Raw genomic sequence first — 15,925 nt, forward strand, 5'->3', positions numbered from 1 at the left:
GCTGCTTTGGCTGCGTAAAGTTCACTGAACCGGCTGGTTCTTTGCGACACGCGATGGCAACCACAAAAAGCATACAAGCTACGGCCAGCTTGAATCCCAGTATGTAAACGTTTACCAGTGGTTCCTGCTGGCCATGGCTCACTATCCCTGTTGCACAATCGATGCCAGTTACAATAGGAACTGGAACCTGCTCCGATGTGGACCAACTGGGACCAGTTGCAAAGGGGCCAACTGGGACCAGTTGCAATGGGAATCAACTGGGACCAGTTGCAATGGGGACCAACTGGGACCAGTTGCAACGGGGATCAACTGGGACCAGTTGCAATGGGGACCAACTGGGAATTGTTCCATAAACCAGTTGAACTGGAACCAGTTGCATTCCCAGTTGGAAATTTTCACCTGGGAATAGTAAATAAAAGTAAGCTTTGATTAAAATGTGCGCATGTCAACATTTGAAATGCGCTTAAATCTGTGTCTGCACCGCATGTATCGAAAAAGCGCAGCTGTTGTGAACGATGGTTAGTCATAAATGGCGCTCTGTTAACGGTCACTGACATAACTGCAGGCACGATAGCTCTCTTGGCGACGGTCATTAATCGGCTGGTTTCGGCAGCCAAAATGCGCTAAGTGTCCACCTTACGTGTGTGAAGTTCTAAACACTCTTTAAAACATTTCTTGCTTTCTGACCATGATAACACAACTTCATATGCATGCTTAAAATCATTGCACCGCTTTTTGTGGCAACGTACTGCGCGTTTGCGAGCGAACTTTGGAGCTGTTCGAGCCACGGGAGTATTTTATTTTGGGGAATCGAAGGCTGTCCTACCCCCTATTTGTACGTTCGTGTGTGTGTTTGTATATGCGTGTTTACACAGGTACATACAAAGTTTTGGTTGGTTGGAAGCCCACCCCCTCCGGCTGCACGAATGACTCGTTCGAGCGTAGCCTGTATTAAGAAGTGCCCTTTGCTAAGTGCCTGCGAACAATTGGCGCTTGTAGCTCGCGACCACTAGAGAAAAAGGCGGAACACCGCGCGGCATTCGGCTCCTGCGCGCGCGAGGAGTGGCTTCGCTGCAGAGCTGGATCACGGCGGCGGACCTATGCGCAACTCTGCTCACTAATACTTCCTAAAATGCTTGCCCTCACATGCCAGACCGAGCTACGCGTCGAGGCCCATCGAAGCACCCTAACCGATCCGTCAAGCAAGAGTTGTGCGGTTTCCGTCGTGTTGGTTGCAGGTAAGCGTATGCGTTTTGCAACAGCAGCATGTTTATACATATAGGATAGGAATAACTTTAATAAAGTGCCGGCAAACGACGATTTAACGAGTCGTAACGCTGGCCAAGCGTCGAACCGGGGTTATACCCTACTCTGCACTAGCCCAGTTGGGCCCGTTTGTAGTGGGTCATGAGGCTTGTGCTTTTCGAGCGCACCCCGGGCCTGCTGGACGGCCCATAGTTGTGAGTCCTTGTCTGCTGACTGCAGTGCACTTTGAAGTTCTGGCGGGTAAGTCCTGGAGGTAGCTGCCGTCGGGAACCTGGCACAGTCCCACATGATGTGCCATTGGTCCGCCGGACCCGCTGCACAAACACCGCACAGCCCACTCGGATAGAGCTCTGGGTGAAGCACGTGCAGCATTGCGGGGGCGAGGAGTGACGCGGTCTGTATTTGTCTTAGGATTACGCCCTCCTCCCGACTGAGTGCCGGGTGGGGAGGCGGCATTGTCCGTCGAGCTAAGCGGTAACACTTGGTTACTTCGGCATAACTAGTCAATCTGTCCTTGGTTTCGAACCACCACACGGAACGGTCACTCTCGGGGGCGCGGAAGGTAAACGCTCGCGCCGCCGAATGGGCCGTCTCGTTGTGGTTCGGTGAGGATGCACACTCGCCGGCGTGCGCCGGGAACCACTTGATACGGACGGTGCTGCCGCGGTCTTGAAGTTGGAGCTTGCCGATGATGGCGGCCGCCGGCGCGCATATTCGCCCCTTGGCAAAGTTGCGCACGGCATTCCTCGAGTCGCTGAGCACGGTGCGACACTCGGCCTCGGTGATCGCCAGAGCGATAGTAACCTCCTCGGCGTCTGTGGCGTTCGTGCACCGCACGCTTGCTGCCGTTGTCTGGGTGCCGGTAGCCGCCGCAACGACCACTGCCGTGAAGCCTTCCCGCTTGTATTCCGCGGCGTCCACGTAGCGGGCGTGCGGGTCTTAGGCGTGTTGCTCGGTGAGGGCCGTGGCCCGCGCCTGCCGCCGTTCTTGGTTGTATTCTGGGTGCATGTTCTTCGGGATGGGGTCCACGTAAATGTGGGCCCGCGCCTCATCTGTAATCTCGCACGGTTGCCGGCTGGGAGCTTGGGGGTTGTAACCCAGGGACGTCAGTATACTGCGGCCCGTCTTGGTGGTAGAGAGGCGCTCGAATTGCGCGGTGAGCTGCGCCTCGGCTATTTCTTCTAGGTTGTTATGGACGCCGAGCTGCAAGAGCCGAGCCGTACTCGTGGTCTCCATTAAACCCAGCGCTGTCTTGTAAGCCCGTCTGATCAGCGTGTTGATCTTGGTCCTGTCAGTGACGTGCCAGTTAAGGTAGGGCGTAACGTAGGCGATGTGACTGATCACGAACGACTGGACAAGGCGCACGAGACTGTCTTCACGCATGCCCGCCCGTCGTGTAGAGACTCGATGTATGAGCCGGATGGCGTCCATTGCCTTGGTGGTAAGCTTGTTGATGGTCTCGTCGTTGCGGCCGCTCTTGTTGAGCAGCAGGCCCAGGACCCTGATCTTGGGAACTTCGGGGATGCGTTGCCCCGATGCAGTCACAATTTTGATGTGATCACACGCCCGAAGAGGAACGCGCTTCCGTCCCGATCGAAGCGGTGTGACGACGAACAGCTCGGATTTGGCGGGCGAGCACATTAGGCCTGTGCCATCAAGGTGCTGCTCGATGGCGGTAACCGCCGCTTGCAGCTGTTGCTCGATACTGGCGTCGGTGCCGCCGGCCGCCCACAGGGTAATGTCGTCGGCGTAGATCGTATGCCGGACGCCGGTCGCCGTTACTGCCCTCGCTACCCCACATCATGACGAGGTTAAAGAGCAACGGCGATATGACCGAACCCTGTGTAGTACCCGTACTGCCGAGCTTGTGTTCGGGGAGCTTGAGGTCTCCGGCGTGCAGTTCTACCGTGCGGTTGGTCAAGAAGTCTTGAATATAATTGTAGCTCGTTACCCCCATGTTGAGTCTTGATACTTGTCCTAATATGGCTGAGTGTTTGACTGTCGAATGCACTTTGTAAATCGAGACCCAGAATTACTTTGCTGTCTTGTGTCTTGTTGTCGACGATTTCTTGTTTGAATTGTAACATGGCATCTTGTGCGCTGAGTCTGCGCCGGAAGCCGATCATCGTGTCAGGATAGAGGCCTTCCTTCTCTAGGTATTCCTGCCACCGGTTGGCGACCACGTGCTCCAGCACCTTGCCCACGCAGGACGTCAGCGAGATGGGACGCAGGTTGCCGATGTCCAGTGGTTTGCCCGGTTTCGGAATCAGGATCGTTCTTGCTGTTTTCCACTGTCGGGGGAGCTTGCCCGAATGCCAGCATTCATTGAAGTAATCGGTTAGGTCGGTTAGGGCCTCTATCGAAGCGTCGTCCAGGTTGCGTAGCATCTTGCTTGTAACGAGATCTGGGCCGGCTGCTGAGCGGGTGTTGAGCTCGTGCAGCGCTACCCGTACCTCTGATATGGTAATGTCTCGGTCGAGCCACGCGTTGGGCAGCCCCCCGTACGGCGGGTGGGTTTCCGTTGGCGTGTCTAGCAGATACTTGGCTTCCAGGCTCCTGATAACAGCGTCTTTTCCTTGTTGTTGTGTGATGGTGTGCATGAGGCGGGCCAGGCGGTCGCGCTGGTTTGACTTGGTCTTTGTTTCGTCGAGGAGGTGCCGAAATAGATTCCATGTACAACTGCGATGCAATTCCCTGTCAGCTCGGTTGCAGATCTCGTTCCACTGTTGACGGCACAGGAGCCTGCAATGTTGTTCAATGGCCCTATTTAAGTCAGCCACCTTCTTCCTCAATTTGCGATTCAGCCGGTGCTGCTTCCAACGCGCCTGTATCGAACGTTTGGCCTCTATCAGATGGGCCAGGCGGCTGTCCATGATGATGACGTCCTCGTCTGTTTCTATGGTCTTTGTGGCTGAGCGCACTGCATTGCGGAGTTCCGCCGTCCAGGTTTCGATATCTGTGATGTCTTGTGCTGCGGTGAGGCGCCCCTTACGGAATTCGTCCCAGTCCGTCCACTTATGTATAATGGTATTTCTCCGTGATTGGTTGGGTATCGTAATTTCGAGGATGTAGTGGTCACTGCCCAGGTCGACGCCCGTGTTGTGCCATGTTACTTTGCCCGTGTGGTCATTTTTATGAAGGTAAGGTCTGGTGTGGTGTCTCGTGCTACGGAGTTGCCGATGCGGGTAGGATGCGCGGGGTCCGTGATTAGGACACATTTGTGGTCCAGGGTATCCTGTAATAAGTCCCGTCCCTTGGCCGTGTCCTTCACATAACCCCACGCTCGATGGGCGGCGTTGAAGTCCCCTCCGATCAGCAACGTGTTGTCTCTGGCTTGGGTGCTGGCTGTGTGTAGTAGGGTCTTGAATTTCTGTGTTTGGTGCTTGGGGTTACTGTAGATGTTGGCGATGAACAGGCTGCCTTTCCGTTGTTTGCTTGGGATGATTTCGGTGAAGGCGTATTCCACCCTGCTGCGGCCGTGTTTGAGTTGGTGCTCGATGAACGTGAGCCCTTTGCGGACGAACGTGCAGGCGCCCCGTCCCTCCGGCTGGCTAACGTGAGCGCGATACCCAGGGAGGGTGGGGGTCACCGTCGCCGTTTCTTGCAGCAGGATAATGTCGGGTTTCTTGTTTACTGTGGTAATATGTTGTTGCAGCACTGCTTTCTTGTTGTTGTAACTGTGGCAGTTCCACTGCCAGACCGTAAGGCCCGGTAGCGATGCTATTGTGGATTGGTTTTGGGACATAGTTGTGGCGAGGGTGGGGCTTGCGTCTGTTCTTGGAGGTATGGGTGTTTGGCGAATTCCGCTGAAAAGATGGGGCTGCGGACTATGGGCTTGAGGGTGTGTTCAATGAATTCGAAACGCTCTTGTATGGCGCGGAAGGACGTGGTGATCAGTATAAATATATATATATGCTTGAAATATCAGGGATGCATGACCGAACTTGTAAGCAGTGTACACAAATGAAGCGACCGTTTGTTTACTACATTTTCCGCGACCGCGTGTTAGTTGTTGGCGTTGTTGCAACGTGTATTGCTTTACTAGTATAAGATCAGTGATTTACGATGCACAGTTCTTATCGTTTCCTTGCGTTACTTTCTTTTTTATACCCAATCAGTTCTCTATCTGCAGTGTGGAATCGGTTGTGGTGTCCTGCGCCCGACAAGATGCCGTACTGCTGTGTGCCACGCTGCAAGTAATCCAGTAAACAACCGACGCCGGGCATATCGTTCCACGAAATACCAAGCGATCCGGAACTGTAAGCAAAATGGCTGAAAGTCATTTCTCGTGAAAACTGGGTACCGAATACGACGTCGTGCTATTCGACTGTATGCAGCCGACACTTCAGTTCCTCTGACTTCAAGGAAGGTTGCAAAATTCGGAAACTTAAGAAAGACGCTATTCCCAGCATTTTCGAAGAATATCCGGCGTACTTGCAGCCTCCTAAAAAAAGAGAGAGAAGCTACGCGTCAGTGAAAAAGCGCGAGGCTGCTGCGCTAGCCAACCCAGCGACGAGCAGTCATTGATGACAACCAAATGGAGTCGTGTCCGCATCCGCTCGACGAATTGCCGGTTGTCCACGTTGTCTTTGAAGATTTGTCACTTGTGGACTGCACCGCTACCGAACCGAATTGCCACCCGTGAAAAACGGCGCTAGCGAGCGCTGCATCACCGCGACTTTGCAGATGGACAGAGCAGTGCAGGTGTCCTCACAATTCTCGGTTTCGACAGTGGACAAACGAAAGTGGAGACGCAAAGAACGAGACTTAAACGCGCATATTGAGCGGCTCAAGAATACCGTCGACAATTATAAACAAGAAATACAAAAGCTCAAGGAAGAGTGCTTTGTTCATGCATTCCTCCAAGTTGTCGAGAAAGCGAAGGAGAAAGACTTGGCTGCGTCAGTATTAGTAGAACAAGTTAAGAATTTCGGGAAAACGAAACCAACGTGGGGTGATCTGACAGTGCGCCATGCTGTAGTTTTACGTAACCTCTCGACTCGCGCATACGAGCACATAAGGACTACAGGCATTCTCCGGCTGCCCAGTCGAAGCACCCTGGAGCGTGTTATGGGCGTGGCGAAGTCGGCGTGACGGAACTCGCGAAGCAGAGGCTGTCAACCGAGCTCGCTTCTCATCCCTCATCGCAAGCCAGAGCGTGCTCTTTAATTGTCGACGAAATGCGCGTGAAACAGAGGCTACTTTACCATAAACAAAGGGACGCCTTCATCGGTGAAGTAGACTATGGTGGGAGCTTTCCTAAGGAAACAACAAATGAGCCTGTGCTAGCCAACTCACTTCTGTGCTTCGTCCTCAACGGCCTTTCAGTTTCGTTTAAAATACCCGTGGCATACTTTTTCACGAGAAATCGCACTGGCCGCGAGCTGCACACGCTCATGCGACACGTCCTGAATGAAGTTGAAAACATAGGATTTTTCGTCGTGCGCATTGTCACCGACAACCACAAAATCAATGTCTTAGCGTTCCAACTTCTATGCAACGGAAGCCTCACGCATTGCATTGAGCACCCAGGAACACCGAATCTTTTCTTAGCATTCGGTCAGTGCCACTTGGTCAAAAACGTGCGCTCGCAGTTTTTATCGCGTGACATTGGAAAAGGCGGCGAAATAACGGCGAACCACTTGAAGAGCCTCTACAAAATGCAGCAAGGCAGCCTTGTAAAGCCAGTTCGATTTCTAACGAGAAAACACGTGTTCCCCACAAACATCGAACAAATGAACGTGAAAAGAGCAATCCAAGTTTTGTCTCCTGCGGTGACAGCGGCACTGAAGCTCCTGCAAGAGCAAGCGGGCCACACATGCGACGCAAGTTTCGCAGGTGTCGGATCGACGGTTGAATTCATGGACACCGTGCACCGCTGGTTCATGCTCATGGACGTGAGCGATTGTACCCAGCACATACACCAGAACAACGCCGATTGCAAGCAGTTCGAATCTACAAGCGATGAACGGCTAATCTGGCTTGAAACAAGCTTCCTCGACTACCTGGCGATCTCAAAAGCCAGTGGCGAAGAACTTCTTAACCAAGGAGGCTTATGAAGGCCTGGTGATGACAACTCGTTCAAATGTTGAGTGCATTCGATATCTTCTTGAAGAGATGCGCTTTCACTTTGTTTTAACGAGAAAAATGTCGTCTGACCCAATCGAGTCGTTTTTTGGCTGGCTGAGGAAATCAGCAGGTTCAAATGATCAAACGGATGACCGAGCTGTTCTGTCAGGTATTGAGAAGACTCTGAAGACTGGCATCGCGTCGGCGGCTGGTACGAGCAACGTAATGGCAGCAGAAAACAGCGATTGCTTGTCAACGCTGCCGCAACAGAAAAACACACGGGAAGGAACCAGCGAGAAATTCTCTGCAGATGCATGTAGAGAGCTCACAGAGCGACTCAAGCGAGGACAGCCTCTGCTTCCTACTCCAGATGTCGCAGCATTGGCTATGGTCGGCGGCTACTTGGCAAGAGCTGTACAAGAAAATATCAATTGCGAGGAGAGCGTCAGCCTGTTAAAAAAGCCAAACGCCTCGGCGCCCTCGGACTCGCTGATAAAGCACCAAGACCGCGGTGGACTCATCTACCCATCTGGACCACCTTTAGCGGTTCTCTACGCATTACATAAATTTATCGACGTTCTTCTCGCAAGAAGAAGGCACATGAATCAGCCTTTGAAGGAGGCTGTGAATAATGCCGCTGTAATACTCCGCGAGCACAAAACCTTGATGTGCTCGACGCCAGGACACCAAGAGAACCTGCTGCAACTGTTGTGGACAAAGTTTTTTCGCCCAATGTTCACAAATTTTGCAATGAAGGCGACAGACAAACACGACATGGCTAAAGTGTTTGAAATGAAACCGCTGTCAGGAAAGACCCTCATGCAGTTCGGCGCTTTTTGATGAAGGGCTGGCTCTCCACAAGATGTTGTGTTGCTTACTTCCAATGCACATTGTGTACGAACATCAATTTAACGTGCGATTATATTTTATAATTCCATGTCAAATACGAACGCCAACCTTGTCTCCACGAGCGCGCGCGCAAGCGGCGGCGTCGCGTCGTCTGCTCTGGATGGATGGATGGATGGATGGATGGATGTTATGAGCGTCCCCTTTGGAACGGGGCGGTGGCTTGCGCCACCAAGCTCTTGCTACTATGCTGCCTAATATCCTACCTAGGTTAACCAATGAAGAAAAAAAAACACTATGAACTACCACGTCCAAATTTTCTGATCCCCTATGGCGAACTGTGCTTTTGTACGTCTCCGTCTTTTGTCGTTTCCCTACTTTTCTTCTACCAATCTTCCAATCGCCTCTTACTGATGTCTATTGCGGACCTGTTTGCTTTACCACTGCTCCCGCTGAACCCAAGGGCTTCAAGGAAGCCAGTGGTGCGTAAATCGACCGCTGGGTACACGCCTTCACATTCTAATAAAATATGCTCCGTCGTTTCCCTAGCTTTACCGCAGCAAGCACATGCTTCTTCTTCCTTCTTATATCTCGCTTTATAGGTGCGTGTTCTAAGGCATCCCGATCTCTCTTCGAAAAGTAATGAGCTTCCCTTTGAGTTATCATAAATGGTTTCTTTCCTAATTTCGTTTTTTCCTCTTAAGTAGTTACTCATGGCAGGTTTCTTTTCCATTGCCGCCACCCATGAGATTAATTCAGCCTCTCTGACTTTCCGCTTGACCTTCTTTGTTGCTGTGTTCCCACCCCACAGGCCGCATACTTGCTGGTAAGCTTCCTAGTTCTTTTCCTCCACTGTGAATCAATGTTTTGCCTGTACAGATACCTGAACACTCTCCCAGCCCATTCATTTTCCTCCATATTCCTCAGCCGTTCTTCATACTCAATTTTACTGCGCGCTTCCCTCACTTCAAAACTAGTCCAGCCCATATCCCCTTGCACAGCTTCATTTGTAGTCTTCCCGTGAGCGCCCAATGCGAGGCGACCCACTGACCTTTGGTTCCCGTCGAGTCCTGATTGTACCCCTGATTTAAAGCAACAACCGCATTTCCAAAAGTAAGTCCTGGAACCATTACCCATTTCCACATACCTCGGAGGACCTCGTACCTATTGTATCCCCATAGCGCTCTGTGCTTCATTATGGCTGCATTTCTCTTCCCCTTGACTGTTATGGTTTTTTCCTGTGTTTCCATATATCCGTTGCCTTCGTTTATCCATATACCAAGGTATTTATATTCGGTTACCCGAGGTATTTCTTGGCCCTGTATCTCCACTGTCTGTTCGCTGTTTTCATTGAATACAATAACACCTGATTTTCTAACACTAAATTTCAAACCTAAATTATTGCCTTCCTGTCCACAGATATTAGCCAGACGTTGCAAATCACTTTGCTTGTTTGCGAGCAACACAATGTCGTCCGCATAAAATAAACCTGGGAGTTGCTGCTCTATTACTGTACCTGCCTGTTTGTATGAGAGATTAAACCCGATATTACTTCCTTCTAGCGCCCTCTCCATTCTCACCATGTACATCATAAACAGCAGTGGGGATAAAGGGCACCCCTGCCTCAGTCCCTTGTTGATATGAACTTTCTCCGCGCTCCTCATCCCTTCCCATTCAACGCAAACAGTATTTTCTAGGTAAATCTCTCTCAAAAGCTGTAGACAATCGTTACCTAAGCCTTCCCCTTCCAGAATATCCCACAAAATGTTGCGGTCTACGTTGTCGTAGGCTCCTGTAATGTCCAAAAAGGCCACATACAACGGTCTGCTTTCTGCTTTTGATATTTCAATACACTGAGTAAGAACAAACAAGTTATCATCCAAACGCCTACCTATTCTAAAGCCATTCTGAAGCTCTCCCGAAATGCCATTATTTTCTGCCCATGCTTGAAGCTTTAATTTGATTGCCTGCATTGCTAGCCTGTATATTACCGATGTAATGGTCAACGGTCTATACGAGTGAATTCTGTCTTTCTCCCCCTTACCTTTATAAATTAAATTCATTCTACTTTGTCGCCAACTGTCTGGTATTCGTCTATCTTTTAAAGGTTTTTCCACTGCTTTCACCAGAGCTTCCTTACTTTTTGGTCCCAGTTCATTTATCAGCCTAACGGGAACCTCGTCTAGCCCTGTGGCTGTGCGCTTAGGAATTTTCTCTTCCGCTTTCTTTCAGTTGAAATTTGTCAGCACCAGCTCCTTTTCCACTTGCGTCTCTTTCAAGCTCTTTTTTTTCTTCAAATACAACCTCGTCATTGGCTTGGAAAGATTCGGCTGTTATTTTTCGGCTGTAATTTATTGCCGCTTCTCCTTCCAGTCTGTTTTCGTCTTCGTCTAGGATATGTTGTTGTATTGTTGTAGACTTCCTGCCTAATAATTTTATGTGATTCCAGAATATTCTAGGTGCGGCCTTCTTTTTCTCACGTATTTCTGACAACCAACGTTCACTTTCACCTTTTAATTTTGCTTGCACCAGTATTTGAACCATAGACTTTTTCGCCCGCTATATTTCCCATTTACTGGTTACTTCATCCTGTGGCAACTGAGCCTTCTTTGCCTGCCTGTGCTCTCGAGATGCTTTCTGTCGTTCGGCGATCGCTTCTCGTATCTCCTTGTTCCACCAGCTTTTCGGTTTCTTTTTTCCTTTCCAACGAACATGTTGTTTCTCTTTCCGTATTTCCGTCGTTATTACACTTAGAAGCTCACCATATTCCCACTCTTTACTTGGCCATTTGCCAAGTTCTTCCTCGACTCTAGTGACTGTATTTGCTATTTGTTCAGCATTCGAATTTGGACTGGCCATTTTGCTCTCCTTGCTCTCTTTCCCAACTACATATCCCATTTTTAAAATGATGCGTTTATGGTCACTCCCTATGCTGCTATGCCCTTCCTCATCAATAACCATTTCTCTCAACTTATCATGAATTCCTTCTGTCATCAGACAGTAATCAATGGTTGATTGCCGGTTTCCCACTTCCCACGTGATCTGCCCTTCACACTTAGGCCCTGTATTCACGATCACGAGGTTATGTTGTTCGCAAAGGTCTAGCATTGACTTCCCGTTATTGTCGGTATAGCCATCTAAATCCTGTATGCGGGCATTCATGTCACCTAATAGGACAACCTCAGCACCATTCCCGAAACCCTTAATATCAGCGCTTATGCATTCCACTAACTCTTTATTCTTCTCTGTGCAATTTTTTCCGGTCCACAAATACGTAACTCCCAGCCAAGTTTCTTTCCCACTCATTGTACCTGATAACCAAAGATGCTCTTGACATTGTGAATTTACTCTTTTCCATTTGGCTCCTTGATCGATGAGCATTCCGACTCCCCCTCCCTTTCTTTCCGACTTAGTTCTGTTGCACCCTTCCCATACATAATTCTCAATAACTGGCGGCTCTTCTGAGTCTCTAAGGTGCGTTTCTGTAACCGCATACACCCCTATTTGTTCTCTATGTAACTGCTCCTCAATCTCTGCCCACTTTTCCTTTCTTCTGCCGCCCTGCATGTTTATGTAGCCTATTGCATGGCGAGCTCTTCTTCTTGCTTTCCTCCTTTTTCTGTTATTGACGGCGATGCTCTTCTGATGTTCCCCTTGAGGACCTTCTTTATTACTACCTACTCTGACCTCCTGAGCGCCCGCGGGCCCCCTAAAAAAGCAACAGCGCGACCCCCAAGTCGCCAGCCCACTTCTCGTGCTAGCCTGTAATTGAAGTGGATCCCATCTCGTTTAAAACCACCACAACTTCTCACTTCCCTGTTTACTTCGACAACCTCGAAGCCTTTCTCTCGGCTCATTTTCCATATTGCCTCATTGGCAGCCATTACGGCTCTTTGTACGTGACTGTCACGCACAGGCACCTCCGGCACCGTGCACACCACGATCTGCACCTGAGGGGATAGCTCGCTCAAGTCGTCCACCCCCTTCGCCAAGCGCTGGGCTAGTCCTGGCCCTTTCCTGTTCAGGACGTCATTTAGCCCACCTGCTACTACTACAAGGTTGCGCACGTGTGCATTTTCCGTGAGCTTTTCTTTTGCTCGCTCCATGACAGAACTCAGTGTCCGCCCTAGAAATGTCCCTACCGCCACTCTTTTGTCACCTTTCACCCTCTCCACAATTGCTTTTGAGCACCCAGCCATGTTTGAGTCGCCAGCGATAATCACCCTTTCACTCTCTCCTACCTCTCCCTGCTTCCCGGTGTCCTTTTCCGCCTGATTCGGACTCGACAAAGGGCATTGTCTCCTGGGCTCCTGCTTTTCCCGCATGGTGGCCTCAAGGTAGGTGCCGCTCTTTCCAGCTTCCTCTGGCTGCAGCGTCGCCTCACTCGGGGCGTGTTGCGCTGCTTCACTATAGCTACGCCGATTCACCGGCGGCGAGCTAGCGACCGCTTGCTTTGGCTCCCTGCCTCCCACTTCGCCACCGCTTTGGCGTCCTGACCCGACATTATGCGCTGCCCGAGTCTCAAGAGCGTCGAGCCGCTTTTTTGATCAGTTCGGCGCTCCTTTCTATCGCTTCCTCAAGCTCGGCCACAGTCCTTACTAACTGTGCGGCCTGGGCCGCCTCCACCTTAACGAAATTTTCAACTTTCGCCTGCAGTGCTACCCGCTTCTCCTGCTCCTCCCTCAGGTGGTGCCAAAAAACGTGCACTCGCCAAGAATGAAATAAAAATAAAAAGAAAGAACCGATCAGAATGGCATCAAAGAAAGGGTTCTTTGATGCCATTCCGATATTATTCCTCGATCGCCACAACTACGTGTTTTCCGAGCGGCCACCAACGTTCACTCCACCAGGCGCGTAGCACGATCGAAGGTGAGTCTGCATATATATATATATATATAGTTATAAGCTGCGATCGAACGACAATCAGTGTAGAGAAAAAAAACAAAAACGGCCGGGCGCACATATGCGCGCCCGTTCAGCGTCCCTATCAGCTAGAGCACATGCCTTCCTTTCCCTTAGCGTGAGCAAGCGGTGAGGAATCCACAATTGCGACATCGGCTGTCGTCAACGGCAGATCTGCCGCGCGCGGTCGCAAACGTGCACTCCGTTTGAGAACGGCGAAATGCTATCTGCTCCTGTACAGCACCAGGGGGCGCGCTGAAGTTGCCGCCCGATTCAAAGGTAGATAGCCACATAGCATCAACATCACCAACCGCGTAGCACGGCCGGTACGGCAGCGCGATTAAAGCCTTTCGCTACTTTTAGAACATCCAGAGGAAATTTAGGCACTTTCGGGCTTTAGGTAATTGTCGTTGAGCCGCGCTCCCTCTATAACTTCATGTGGATAGCAGTGGATAGTGCCAATCTTTCCTTTCCTCGGGACTACGTCTCTCGGTAAAGTTTTGATTTCGGCGCGTGCTCATTCTTTAGCTTTCGCTCACCGGTGCTCATGGTTCCCCTGCCAAGTTCTATCGGGCTTATATTTTAGCTTGTGCACCGCTCATAGTTCTTTTGCTCACGTTCAAGCCTTGACCAGCGCCTGCAGAAGCGGTGCAGTTCTTACGGTACGTATACGTTTACTTTCTTCAACTTGCACGCGACTTTTGTTTTGGCGCGCCCGTACGTGCTGGTGTGAAGTTTAGACTCGTTTATGCATTTGCATGCACCTATGTAGTAGAACGTTCTCTTGTGATCTGGGAGGCAAAGCTGAAATTTCACATAATTTCGTTGAATTATTCCAGAAATTCTAGCTACGGCAATGGAAAGAAAGAAAAAGCCATTTGAGGCTTTATCTCGACAGCAAAAATATCGTCGACTTAGTGCTGTAGTCGAGCCCTTGGTTTGCGATCTTCACGTGCCAGGAAGTGTCGAACGAGAGTCACGTTCAGCTGACGATACGGACAAAGTGCATACAGTGGATTCAGCTTCTTTTCCATCTGTTAGTGTCGCGTCAAACGATGGTCTCTCGGAGCACAGTTCCGGCTCTACAAGTGAAGTGTCGCGAGACTCGCATGAGAAGACTGTGTCAGTACCTATTGGTGCGCGAGACAAAGAAGCGAGTGCTGTGTTTTTTCGTGACGAACAGGACAGTTCAAGCTCTACTACATCGCTGCCAAGTGATACGTGTGAGCGAATTGAGTGCGCGGCAGCGTTTCGTCCGTCCGAACAGCGTGGTTCGACAGAGATGGCTCGTCACTTGAGGAATTGGGCGTGCGAGCAAAATGTTACGCATACGGCGGTGTCCGCACTACTCAGAGTATTGAAAACACACTCCTGTTTTTCGGACTTGCCATCTGACGCACGGACGCTGCTTCGAACTCCACGAGTGGCTTTGATTGAGGACTGTGCTAATGGCTCGTACTGTCATTTTGGCATTGCAGACAGCATTAATTCAATGTTAGCGAACAGTACGAATTTATCGCTAGTGTCGCAAAACATTGCACTGTTTTTTTTATATTGATGGGCTTCCACTCAGTAAAAGCTCACTAAGCCAGTTTTGGCCAATTCTAGCCAGCACATCTGACATTCCAGGAAGTGGTGTGTTTTTGGTTGGATGCTATCATGGAAATCAGAAACCATCTTCTCTGGCTGACTTCCTTGGCCCTCTAGTCAAAGATTTGCTTCATCTTCTTGATAATGGACTGCAGGTTCACGGCAAGCCAGTTACCATTAGTGTGAAAGGTTTCATTTGTGATGCACCTGCACGTGCATTTATTTTAGGCACAAAGTTACATTCTGGCTACTATGGCTGTGGAAAGTGCAAACAAAAAGGTGAATATGCAGAAGGAAGGGTTGTTTTTCCAGAAACGCAGGCGCCATTGCGAACAGATGCTGACTTTGATCAAAGAGTGCAGGAAGAACACCATGTTTCTGAAACGCCACTTTCAGCACTACCAATTGGCCTTGTTTCACAGTTTCCCTTAGACTACATGCACCTAGTATGTATCGGGGTCACTAAAAAGTTGATACTTCTTTGGTTGAGAGGCCCATTGCCACATCGTTTGCCTTCAACATCTATTGAAAGGATGTCAAAATGGCTGTTGGCGCTAGCACGGACACATTGTGAGGAGTTCGCCAGGAGGCCACGATCTCTCAGAGAGATTGATCGTTGGAAAGCAACTGAGCTTCGCTGCTTCCTTTTGTATTTAGGTCCGTGTGTTCTGAGAGGTATTTTGTCGAAAAATCTGTACAATCACTTTCTGATTCTTCACACAGCAATCACCATACTTTCGAGCCCTTCTCTCTGTCGCGAGTACTGCAGCTATGCAAAGGAGCTTCTCGTTTGTTTTGTTTCATCATTCCAGTCCATTTATGGAAAGCACACTCTTTCCTATAATGTTCCTTCATTGGTTCATCTGGCTGATGATGTCTTGAGATACGGGCCTCTCGACAGCTTCAGTGCATTTCCAGCAGAAAATTTCATGCATCACCTCAAGAAGTTGGTAAGGCACTCAAAGAAACCACTAGAGCAGCTGGTTAACCGAATGGCAGAACGACTGTCCTCGGGTACGTTGTTTGTCATCAAACAACTTTCTTTGGAAGGAGTAGAATGTTCGCAGATTCACAGCAGTGGCCCACTTGCAGAGTGTTGCATTGGGCCTCAGTACCACATAGCTAGCTTTCCACAATTTACCTTAAGGACTTCTGAAGGCAACAATGTCTGTACCATGGCAGATTCCACTGTTGTCATGATATCAAACTTTGCACATGATAGTCAGGGAAATAAAGTGCTAATTGGGAAAGC

General features: G+C 49.9%; 1 pseudogene; it reads left to right on the forward strand.

Annotated features, from left to right (window-relative positions):
• Window positions 1–6,926: 6,926 nt before the first annotated feature.
• Window positions 6,927–8,175, forward strand: LOC140219964 (uncharacterized; annotated as a pseudogene).
• Window positions 8,176–15,925: the final 7,750 nt, after the last annotated feature.

Source organism: Dermacentor andersoni, chromosome 8 (genome assembly GCF_023375885.2).
Source record: "Dermacentor andersoni chromosome 8, qqDerAnde1_hic_scaffold, whole genome shotgun sequence".
Classification (NCBI taxonomy): Eukaryota; Metazoa; Arthropoda; class Arachnida; order Ixodida; family Ixodidae; genus Dermacentor; species Dermacentor andersoni.